The sequence below is a fragment of the Cyprinus carpio genome, chromosome B5, assembly GCF_018340385.1.
Source record: "Cyprinus carpio isolate SPL01 chromosome B5, ASM1834038v1, whole genome shotgun sequence".
NCBI lineage: Eukaryota > Metazoa > Chordata > Actinopteri > Cypriniformes > Cyprinidae > Cyprinus > Cyprinus carpio.
In genome coordinates this window covers 2,721,937-2,735,254 of record NC_056601.1, presented here as the reverse complement: position 1 = coordinate 2,735,254, position 13,318 = coordinate 2,721,937, and the positions used below count along the sequence as shown (strand labels likewise).

At 37.9% G+C, this 13,318-nt stretch overlaps 1 protein-coding gene across 1 annotated transcript in view; it reads right to left on the bottom strand.

Annotated features, from left to right (window-relative positions):
- The window catches only part of LOC109051339, a 92,627-nt gene that overhangs the window by 38,859 nt on the left and 40,450 nt on the right, over nt 1-13,318 (bottom strand).

Sequence of the window (13,318 nt, the reverse complement as noted above, 5' to 3'; positions counted from 1 at the left end):
ACACCATTTTTAACCAGAACTAGTCAGCACTCTTTAACTAGACATAAAGCAATTAAACTTGTTGTCCAAGAACATATTTACATCTGCAGACAGGGAGTTTAATAACTCTGTGTATATGGACCGAGAACATGAACTGCATAACTGTGAGGATTTTGCAATTGATCTAGACAGTTCATAAAAGTTTCACTGAGATGTATTATTCATTTATAATGGCTCCTAAATATTCACTGCACTCTACTTTCATGTCAGATTTGTTTTCATTTCAATTCGATGAGTGTAATTAATTTGTTTGAGCCTGGGGAACCAGACTAGTTTAACACCCAGCAGGACGCTTGCTAATATATCTGCAGGAAAGGTCCAAACACCCACTGGCTACTGATGAGATCTGATATTTTACAGTTAAAAAAAGTGTTTAAATGTTATTTGTGAGACACGTTTGAGGTGCACAGCCAGCAGAATGATTTACTTTCCATTTCTGACATAAATTTCAAAAGACTGAGTTCACAGAAATTCACTAACACTGCAAATTTGAAACTTCAGACAAGAACTTCTATCACGTGACAATAAGGGGGAACAATGAACAGGAAAGCTTAGAGCCTCCAAATTCAATATACCTGGGTTCAAATCATCTTCAGAAAATGTTGACATGGTCACTATACTGAGTTGTCTTCTGGACTCTCTCTTGTCCCTTAGAATCTGCTGGAAACTCCTGAGGCACTTCAGACGACGTGCATCCCGCTGACTAAGCTCTGCTTCACTACCTCCTTCTGTAGAGGACTCGGTGGGAGGCTGCGTTTCCCCCGCTAGTGTTCTTTGCTCGTCTTCTACTGCTAGTTCCTCGGGGGAAAAAGAGTCTGGGATAATGTCTGTAGAGAAACACTGTTGTAAATGAGCATTGGTTGGATGTCCAGATGGAGCATCTGATGCATTACTGGTGGAGGAGTCCAACCCTGGAGAATTTGGATGTTCTGAATGTTCAGGCGATTCAGGTTTTGCTTTGGTGGAGATGCATTGAGGTATCTCGACTAAACTTTTCTCTGTACCGATGGCTTGAGGCTGCTCAGAATAATAGGTTTCTATTCGTGTAGTCTCCATCTCTATTTGAATAATGTCTAAATTTGCTGTCTCGGTATTTACCATTCCTTGTGGTTCCTCACACGGGGAGATCTGCAGAAGGACTTCGACCCTTTCACCAGGCATAGTAGCACTAGCTCCATCCATCTTCTTCAGAGCTCCTCGCAAGGCAGTTTTGAAATCAAGAACTGCTCTACCAAACTTTTTTACTTTAAACGCCACATTACTGTCGTCAGCAGAGCCTGGCTTCCAATCAAGGACATTTTGATTACAGAGTGATGTACCTTCATATAGAAGTTTTCTGGATGGCTCAACAATCACACTTTCTGTTGACTCACTTTTAAATGGAACTATGCAATTTTCACAAGAAGACCCATGATTCTGATAAACAGAGCTCTGATGATATTTACTATCTGCATTGCAATTATTGCAGCCCAAACCAGGCTCTTCAGGCAGCATTTCTGCATCATACAGCTTCCAATCTCCTCTATTGCTAACAGGAGAGTTGTAGTGTTTACCAGATACGATGGATATTTGATCCGAGGTGCCCATCATACAAGTACTTACAGCTCTTGATCGGTCCTGGCTGTCCACTCCACCTGTACAGCACTCTGCCTCTTCAAAACTGCCTTGTCTGGAGCAAGAATCATCTTCCCTCCAACCGATCGCTCCACTCCCACTATGTTTTAAAACCACTGGGTTCCAGGTCTGACTTTCACCCCCTGCTTTTCCATGTCCAAAAGTGGGTCTTTCTTGATCAGTTTCAGACTTGGAACTCTGACCCGAAGATAGGGAACTGGTGCTCGGACAGTCCTGTCCATCCTGGCGCTCAAGGTAACTGAAGCTAAGCTTCCTTCTCCTTGCACCGAGATACATCAGACCTTTGATAAGATGCTTCTTGTATAAAAGGATGATGTTCATTGTGGTTTGAAGTCTCAACACTAGTGGAAGCAGACTGCCTTGGTGCCTCTTTGTGCTTCCCATCAACGACTTGATATTCTGAGAGTATATCACCACAGCTACTTGAGGATTCAACAGTGTAGCAGCCTACACTAATAGTGTTATCTGATTTGTGTGTGTGGTAGGAGTGCCCCTCAGTGCCACCCATTGCTCCTGGCCAAGTCTCCACACCAGATTTGTTTCCAGAACGCATGCATTCGATCTCCATTAGGACGGCATCTACACAGCTAGAGACCTCCTCGACAGAGCCATGAACAGATGACAGGTACTCCCTCAAGTCTGAAATCTCCTCTTGAATTTTGTTGATCCCTCGTAATTCCTTCAGAATGTGCTCAACGATAGCACTTGATTCTTCCTCTTGAAAATCTTCATTATTCCCCTCCACGACTTCATCCAGCATCGCCATATTTAACCTGCACAGCAAAGTCTCCGTGTGCCTTTTAGGCTCACCATCAAGTCCTCTTGCAGATGAAAACCTAGTCCCATTTAGATCTTGGGTCATTTGGTTTTGAGCTACTGTCGAATTACTGTTGTGCTGCAAAGTGCAAGGAATTCTGATGCCTCCTTCTCGATTTAGTTCCACTTCCCCAACACAAGCTGCCCCAGAAACCGCTCCCAGCCCATGTCCGTTTGGCACCGGAGGTGAGCAGCAGACCTCTGCTGAAGCTAATCCTCTCCTGTAGTAGTTCTGCAGCTTTTCAACATCCTCTTCCCCCTCTTCATCCTCTTCTTCAATTCCAGCACAGTAAAGACCCGAAGGCTGGACAGAATGATCTGCAGATCCTTGCAAGAAACGATGAATTTTCCCACGCAACACCAGAGCAACTTTGGGATTAGGCTGCCTTCTCTTTAGCCCGGAAGTTTTCTTTTTGGGTCGGGGATATTGAGGGACGCCCGTGCCATCCTGTCCATTGCAGCGGTTGCGGGAGAACATCGTTTTCCTCCCTTCTTCCGTGCTGTAGAGTTGAATCACATTACTCAGGCTTGAAATACAGCATCTGATGATATAAGTGAGAGATTATCAGCTGACTTAAGCAGGGCTAAATTCATGACTATGGGGGGAAAGTACATCTTAAAGCATCACACCAGTGCAAATTCACTGATTTGGTCAAGAAAATAACATGACTGATTATGCATACCTTCAATTTAGTTCACAGTTAATTTCCTCCCTTATCAAAGTTTTGTCATGTATTTGCAGCAACACAAAGTAAGCAACAACACAGAGAATTTATCATCTGCATATATTATGACTCACCCAAAGCACAGTTTAGAACATAATGAAAGTGTCTACTTATTAATTTTCACATGACCTGGTCCAAAACACCATTCACAGTGGTAAAAATTATTTGAATTATGTGGAAATGTGCCCTAATTGTATTTATGCCAAAATGAGCAGCTGACTAGCATTTTCTCCTCAGAAACACACTGAAAATGATCCCTTTGTTTTTATCTCGCCTAAACAAAAATCTACCACACACAAACATTCATGTAAATAATGTTAAAATTAGTGTATTCAGTATATAGTGTAATAAAAGTGAAAGGAAATAAAGTAGCATAATACAAGCATTCTAGCAGTAATATACACAGACTGAAAATTCAACAGCACTTTTGGCTTTGCTTATCTGCTGGAGAGAAAACATACAACCGATAAGAAGAACAAAAGATAAACTAAACACCTTTTAAGAACATTCACTTAAATCCATGGCAACTCAGTGCAACAGTAAAGTAATATAGCAACACAGCCCTGACATTATATGACATGCAATTTCTAACTAGTACAAATCAATAAATATAATGTTTGCCTACAACAGAGCTTCATTAAAACCACAAATGGCTTTTCACTTTGAATATCTTGATGCATCATACTATTTGCTATGCCTGTCTCATTTTTTATGTATATACGAAATACAGCAAGATACAATTTTGTCATGGAAAATCTGCAAAATACAGACTCTGGGACTCTCGGCTTTCAGTATATAAAAATAACTGGACTTTTAGAAGAGCTGAAGAGGCATGCTGGCTCATCGACTCCTTGTGGAGAGTCAATTAAGCAGAGAAAATGTCACATGTTTGTGCAAAATCATGTGACACTGGACCAGTAGCTATGGAAACCATGTGCTATACCTGCAGTCAGGTTCTCTACAGTATATAGAGATATCTATCTATATACTAAGTTGGCAATTACCTGCATAAAACTCACTCTTCTATGTTTTTTTTCCATCTATGTTTCTCTTTGCTTTTGCAATACTGTCATCTACTCCCAAGCATCAACTTAAGACAAGTTACACATGCAGGCAATCAGGAATTGCAAAGCGACCCATGGATGTTAAGTAGGTATAACTCAAGATAGAGTCAGTTATTCTGCTTATCTTATTTTGACACCCTTGTTCTGTGAGTCTGCATGCTGCATATATTTTTTGACAGACACCAACTGCATATTTTAGCAGTCTCTCCCAAATAAGTACACGGTCGAGTATGTCTCTCTGAGGTGGTGTTTGATTGGACAGTGAGGCTGAGAGAAGATGAGGTATTGTGTGGTTAAACCACAGTGTTAGAAATGGTGTGAGTTGTGGCAGAAGTGTTATATCACTCATATGTGATGCATACCTCAGTACTTCTGCATCTCCTGTCTCGATCGTACACTCACACTTGTCTAACTAGCAACAACTGGATGTGAGTTTTCAAAAGCCAAACATTTTTATGCCACATTTTGTTTACACAGTCTTATGCTTCACTAGTCTGCTTGCATGCCTCACAGTCTTGCCTTTTCACCTTGTCTTTTCCACACTCTCTCTATATGTCATTCACTGTAGGTAAGGGCATTCAGGGGTGAGTGATCCACATAAGCACAGTGAGAAGCACACTAATGTGGCTTTTTGAGATCACTGAAGCACAAGGGCTAAAGGTAACAGCATTCTGCACGTATGTGTTTTGCCCAAATCATCAAGGCATGCGTTTTCTGTCTACCTAAAAGCGTGGAAGACAAATGCACAGAACAAACAGAGGCATAAGGGATGCTGGAAGGAGAAAGCAGAGGGTAAACACACTACCACTCACAACACCAAATTTTAAGCATGGACAACATTCACCTCAGTGAGACATTGGGAAAAAAAGAGGTGCCAGGCAAAGTAAATGCTTGAAGAACGTATAACTTGGGGCAGCTCAAATCATTTCAGAGTCATATTACCCAGCCCTACAGCTGTTCAGAAGATGCTACACGTTACTTAAGCCTCTACTGCAGACATTATAAGGGCAAAAATTTATTTTCAGTTTTTGAGTTCCAATAGTTCATCCCCTTTTCCTGCACAAAACAGATCTTATTACCGAAATCAAAAACAAATTATTAAAAATATCAATACTTCTCCTAGGCAACAAACATTAAGCAATTTTCATTAAATACAAATAATCTGACTTTTTAAATTTTTAAAATTAGTTTACTTGGTGCAAAAAAAAAAAAAAAAATCTATTAAAATAATTTAATAGGTGAAAGAAAAAAAATTATATATATATTTTTTTCCTGTTCTTCTCATGAATGCAGTGATCCAAAAGTCAAAAACTGCATTAAATAATTATAATTGATAATGGTCAGCAACACGTATTAACCATTTTATTGCCAAACTGAAGAAAATGTTTGTTACGGACATTGGAATTTTAATTGGCAATGACTCCTTCAGAGCTCACAGCTTTGCATACCACTTCTCACATCTTTCATGTATACTGTACTATATTACAAGTGAAACATGTAATTGTCTGTAGGTATAGAGCATAATGTGATGAAAGCCAGCGTTTTTAATTAATCTTGCCTTTCACTGGGCTTTAGATTCGGTTCAAACACGTGTCTTTGCTGTCACTACCAAACACTGTGACCTTCCTAGATACAGAAGACACACTCTCTATAGTACATACATAGAAGATTCAAATCTGTATGCCAGATTTTTTAATTGTGAAAATATTACATCTTAAAATAGAAAATGATTCTAACTATACACCAAGCAAAGGCACAATAAGATGATGATCGATTATAGAAAATTGCTGTGCCAATCTATTTCACTTTCTCTCATACTGACCCATGTCCCAAATGACCAGACATTCATCTACCAAAGCAAAAGCAAGGCACACAGTCTAAACAATGTCCTTGGCAGATCTATTCTTCACTGCAATCAGCTACATATTTTCAGATATTGATCATTTCATTGATCACGCTGTGTCTAAATGTTCCTTCAAAAATCCAAAGCAAATAAGAACTAAAAGAAAATCATTTTCAAAACAACAGGTTGTGTGGAAGAGAAGAACATTTAATATAGAGATGCATTGTTTTGTTTTTTTCTTATTCAAGAATAAAAGGCTAGAAATGCATTGAAGGTCAAGATTGAAGAGCTGAAACATGACCTTTGAATTTAACAAAGTTACTTTTTTGCATGCAAACTAAGTAAATATTAAATCTGCCACACATTCAAAATGAAACACAATTATAATGATGGAACAACAACCTGTTGACTTCACTGCACAGTCACTGCAACTAAATGAAAATAAGACTGAGACAACCAGCCAGCTCCAATATCTATATTACTGAACATGCACTAAAGTACAATAAAGTACCACTAACCAACACGATTAAACTCAAACTTATATCAATGGATGCATGACACCTTAGATAAGAGAGGAAAGTATTCAGATGATTAGATTAGTCCTGTTTATGTTTAAATTGCATAAACCTATATACAGTAAATAGAGTACTTGAAGAAATCATACACAAATAGTTTTCTTTAATAAAATTAAACAATATATTTAAATAGTGCAACAAAATACAGAAAATGAAGCAAAACCTTTTCTAAAATAATGTTGTAAAAGCTTGCATTCTCTAAATACTAACAGAAAATATTATCTAAAAATATTTAGTTTTTAAAATAAAAAAAAAATCCAACTTACCACGTTGAAGTTGCACAGATCAGTTAAACCACATGTCTATGTGAAAAATATAATGAGAATTTTCCAACAGAGTGGAATTATAAAGAGAGCTCCACATTGTGATCCAAATGTAGAAAGTCCATAAAAAGGGACTGATCAAGTCCAAAGGTAACATAAATGTCAAAATTTAAGTGAAAATGACAGATTAAGATTTTATCCAAAGCTCCAGAGAGCTTCCACAATAATCCAATAAATTAACCTTTAAAAAAAAATCACTGCCAGTTCCTTATGTTCTCTATTATAGCACAAGTAAATCTATGTAGTCCTGGCAAGCTCCTCAATGGCATCTTCTCATTTCAATTATTGTAATTTTTATTCCTGCTCCTTCACACACATGTGTGTCAGTGTTCCACTCCTCTATCTCTGATTCTCCAGTCTCTTCCTCCTACACTCCTCTGGCTTGTTGCTAAGAACACATCCACCCTTAGCTGTGTTCACACACTTTCACCCATTCTCCTTCTCTCTCTCTCTCTCTCTCTCTCTCACTCTCTCACACTGCCTTATTCACTCTTCACTTCTCCATCCATCTGCTTCTCTCTCTTTTCCTCCCCCTTGCGGAGGCTTGCACACACTCCACACATCTCTCCTACAACTCTTCTTCCTCTCACTATGACATCATCTCGTCACTGTGTCCAAAGTGCTTAGATGAGTTGCATCATGTGTGCAGCAAGTTTTTTTTTCATGTAATTTTTGCCAGAAAAATTGCTTCAGGGATTAGTTCATCCACAAACCTGTCATTATTTATCCACCTTCATGTCGTTCAAAACCTGTATGATTTTTTTTTCTTCAGTGGAACACGAGAACATTAATCCTTTTTGCCCATAAAATTAAAGTCAGTGGGTTGTAATGTTGTTTTTGACCCCGACAAAAAAAAAAAAAAAAAAAGTTCCACGGAATAAAGAAAGTCATAAAGGTTTGAAACAGCATGAGGTTCAGTAAATTATGAGAATTGTCATTTTTGAGTAAACTAATGGATACATGAGTTAAACAACAAGTTAAAAACAACAACAGCACATAATTTGGCAATACAATGGTTTTATATCTGCTGAGAATTCTTGAGGGGACTGCCAAAATCTGACAATTTTGTTTAATCAAGGCTGTAACGCCACAATGAGTAAAACTGTAAAAGTGAGAGCTTAGCAGTACATGAGAAGTTTCTGATTTTTTTTCTTTACAGTTAAAAAGGGTACATGATACATTTCTTGTGCACATTTAGCAATAACAAATATCAATTGGTAATTTTTTTAAATAATGAAAATTATTTTAAATCATTTTGAAGCCATTTTGGAAGATTACTGAGGCCCCTTAGTGGACCTCGGGCCCCTAATTGAGAAATACTATATTCATTATCACCAAATAGTAAGTGATCAGGACCCCAACATGAGGCAGAGGAATATTTAATGTCCCTGAATGTGTCTATTTAATTGATAATGATTGATTGTATGCACAATATCCCTTATATTATTTTTAGAAAAATAAGGATTCAAATCTTTACACAATTGATTAACCACACATCATATATATAATATATAATTTTTTATTTATTATTTTTTTCTCCACAATGCTCTGTACTGCCTGATCGATGCTCCATCAATCGAATACACAAGCTTCTGGATGGCATACCATTCAGCGTTTCACATCCGCACTCCCTCTAGGCATTTTCTCTTTGATCTTCTGATTAGGGAGACAACACTGGAGAAGTAAAGACTGTCACAGTGTTATCACAGGTTCTGTGGACGCTGTAGGGAAATCAGCAGGAAAAGGAAGCTGAGTTGGATTGGGAGGGGTGAATTTCTTTGGTGACTTTCAGTCAATGTCATCCTACATGCCTTTGATTCCTTCCAGTTAGTATTCTGTGCATACTCACTACTCAGAGTCAGAAACTCTTCCTTATCCAATTCATTCACTCTATTCTCTCCCTTCTGCTCAGCCTCTATCGCTCTGATTTTCTTTGACACATCTTCTCCCTTCCGTCTCTCTAGGGTTTTCCAGCTCTGAGGATGACTATTGTAATGGGCATAGTGATTTGAAGTCTGAAGGATATTAATGTCCATCCGGTCTGGAATATAAATAAATATATTCTGTCCTCAATTTCACAAAGAAGAAAACAAACAAACAGACCCGTGTCCTATATGGCTTTTTGTGTGCCTTTATGTTCGGTATATAAGAAAAAGTTTAAAAGAACTACAATGCAGTGCATCAATCAGGTCATTCTTCTGTTAAACTTGTATTAAAATGATACTTAGCCAAATGCCATCACAGGGTCAGATGACACACAATCTTAATTCCGTCTTGAACAATGCATTAGAACTAAATTCATAAGCACAAAAAGCCTTTAACAAAAACTAAATAATTGGCATAAAACAAAGCAGAGCAATGTCCAAATAATCATTCTTGTGGTTATTGAATAAGCCACTAGAACAAAGTCATTTATCATGTAAGAAAAAAACCCAACAGCTTCAGCTCCAAAGGTGACTGTATGTGCGCTGTTACTATGCCTCGCCATTTCTGAAGTGTGTTAGGAAGAAATGTGAAATTTACACTATAAGAACTAACAAACGGACAGAGGCGTTGTGCAAACAAGCCTTTATCATTCCACTGTTAAAATTCAGTTTTAATCCTGTAGGACAAATCTAATACCATCATCTTCCCCCACCTAGAAGACAAGAACCACACTGAGATTCCAGCTAAACCCTTTTGACCTTTGTTCTTCACAGAACAAGTCCCCACATTCACAGAATGGCACTGCAGTTGGGTATGTATGAGTTTGAAAATTCATGCTTTAAATGCTTCTATCAATCAATTCTTTGTAAAATGCATTATATTGTTCTTATAGAAATCAAGTCCAAATTATACTCTGCAAGAGTTGGAAAATTCAGACCATGTGACTGATAAGATAACGTTGATTTACAGTATGTATTGGGAGGAGAATCATAGCAAGACCCCACAGAAAAGACAATGTTTAATTGGTCAAGACACCATTTGGGATGAGTCCAACAGCCGAGTTTAAAAACCCAGGACACCATCAAATTATGCTTTTTGTTTTTAGCAGCCGTTTTTTTTCGCCATCGCTCTTTGAGCGTGCTCTGGCTTACATGCCAGTTGCTCCTCTAAAACCATGAGGAGATAAATCTAGTCTCGTCATTTTTCTTCCTGGCTTTCTTTTCCGTTGAGAGTTTCACATTTTGAGTTAAGTTTTGCCACAAAGCCATGTCTCCGAGTGTTTAACTCTGACTGTGCTCGCATCAAAACTTCAACCAGCCCACAATTCTGCATCTTCAGCCAATACCCAACCATTGGCTTCCCAAGATGTCACTTTCGAACGACAACTGGATTTCCAGCCAATAAGCAGACAACAAGGGAACCCCCTAAACAAGCAATACAAGTACCTTCAGATTCTAGCTGAACTGGTGCATTTAATATACATTTTAACCTCAATGAGGAACTCGATGCGAGGGTTAATTCAATGATTGAAGGTTTTTCAGGTCTATGCCACTGCACATATTGCTATAAACTTGCGATTTCACATTTTCACTCTCTTAAACTCCTTCTTTCCTCACTTTCTCTCTTCCTGTAGCTTGTGTGAATGTGTGAGTGTGTTTGCATCTACTGTATGTGTTAGATTAGTTTATATTGTCTTAGATTTATCCAATAAAATCTTATTTACATTGAAAAGAGAAGTATCTTGTGTTTTGTGCTTACAAGTTAAAGTTTTAAACTGCCGATCATGTTACTGTGCTAATTAATAGTGTTTCCACTATATTTTGGAGTTGATGTTATACGGCTCGTTCAATGAATCGCTGGCCGACTCAGTGATCAGCCATAAAAAAGTGAATTCCCTATAAAACATAAATAATTCCCTTTGAGCTAAATTGACCTGTTTCCCTTAAACAAGATCACATGCTAAACTTCTTCCTTTAAATTACCATATGTACACTATGCTAATAGACTCGTGGGAGGGCCATTCATGAGGGAATTCAGTTGCTAACTCCTTGTGAAACAACCCTTGAAGAATTTCTTTCCAATAGTTCAAGTGAGCAACAATGTCATTTAGAATTAGCCAGACAAGATTTACTACAGTTGTATTTTGTCCTTGCACATGTTCCTTAACCTGGGATTAAAGCGGCGAGACTGTCCTTGCAATTAGTTTACGGCAGTTTGCTTCGGATCCATCTGTTAAATGGAAGTTAACAAATGTATACACATAGGTTTTTTCAAATTAAGGCAGCATTAGGGACACCATTCATGCTTTATAGTGGTTAAATTTAAGTGCACTAATTCATTCATTATTTGACATGCTCTTAACACTTCCACAAAAGCTTGATCACTGCAAGCAGTTTGATTATAAGTCATCACTTTGAGTCTTTGCATTAAAACTAAAAAGCTGGATACTAATGGTTACCACAACAACAGTGATAATACACAGTTTTAATTAGCATAAAAGCTTGCGTCCGGCTAATTTTATTGCCAGTCTCTTTTGTTCCACCAGGTCACCTCAAAGAAAATAAACAGACTCCTACTTTCCATAATAAATTCAGAATGAACATTTAGGGAAATGTGTTGACAGCATAATGGCATCTATTAAATTATCTAAAAAGCAACATTTAAATTCACTTCCCTAATCCTGGATGAAATTACCATGAACAAAAACACAGACGCTAAGCTTCGTTAATAACGGGTTCAACTCATTCTTAAGACATCTGACAGCAATTTGAACCAGCAGTTAATGTCCTTAAAAAAGAGAAATGTTTTTTTTTTTGGAAAACGGTTTTGTCTGGATCGAGTCAAACTACAAGAAATACGCAAGGGCGGCTCCACATGCAACAATCAAGGTTGTGTTTCCATAGTAATGTCACTTAGTTGCCATGGCAAATTATTTCTCGAAAGAAATATTCAACACTTTGGATTATGTATAGATATTTATAATCATAGTCTGCCTTGCTCTAGTACTTAACTTAAAATGAACATAATGCAAACATACAGTGCACATAACATGCTAAAGGAACACCCTCTGCACTTCAGATCCATTAATAAAGAAATTGAACAAATACTCCAAACATTAAGTGCTGAAGGTACTGTTTAAGCTGTCAGCAGAAAATAGTGATCATTTGGAGATGACATTTCTGGCCAACACTTTCCCTGTCACTGCGTTTGTCTCAATAGAGCAATCACCCTTCACCACAGTCCCTCCCACTAGCAGCTGCATGCATCAGAGGACACAGCTGCTGAGGCAGATTGCAAATATCAACGAGAACATAAAAAAAACAGCATCCACAAAAAACATCCTTCTTTGGTTTTACCATCATTTTGATTGGTGGATCATCTAAGCATTGCCATACGAAGTTTTCCAGCATCTGAGGAATCCAAGGAACAAAACTGACATTTACCAGTTTAGTATTCAATATGTCACCTTTTTTTGGTAAATTTTTTTTTTTTTGGCATATATTATGATAGGACAGATCAGAGCTGACAGGAAGTGAAGTGGGAGAGAAAGAAGGAGTGGGATCTGGAACGGTACTCGGAATTGGGATTCTAACTCGGGACGTCCGCTGAATGTCGGCAAGCTGCCTACTAGCACCCTGAAACATTTTTTTTTTTCTCTGAGACAGAAAAAGGCTTTTTTTTAAATTTACATTATGTACAAATGTTTATATATATATGGAATTTACATGTTTCTTTAAACTATTATTTCTCTCCCATTATCTGATTTCTCTAATGACACTGCTATTGTTAAAATAAATAATACAGTAGTGGGCTCCAGTTGCTAACATGCTTTGATGTACTAAGACAGTCATCTCTGTCACTACCATTTCTCCTCTCTTCTTATACATACTGAATCTGCTCTCTCCACCTTTTGTCTCTAAAGAACACTCAAGGACACACCACTGATTCTATATGACAACCTCTGCACTGACAATTTTATGCTATAATAAAGAGAGAGAGAGAGAGAGAGAGAGAGAGAGAGAGAGAGAGAGAGAGTGAGTGAGTATTGAGACATTTCTCAGAATGCCACAATGGTGGAACCTATTGGAGATTCTTTAAAAGACCTTTTCAAGGTGTCTCAAATATCCTATTTTGTATAATGTGTTAGGGAACCACTGACAGTCCATACATTGCACCAAAAGCCTCAAGTAGTATAGAATCATTTAATCTTCTTCATTTTAAAAAAGTCATCTAGTACTGTGGAATGATTTCAGTCAAAGTGACAAGCACCCTACAGCCTTTCCAGCAGCGCATGTCAAACAATATAAAAAATAATAACTCTCAAATCCAAATTAGACCACAGCTAAACAATAACAGAGCATACTGGGTGGCA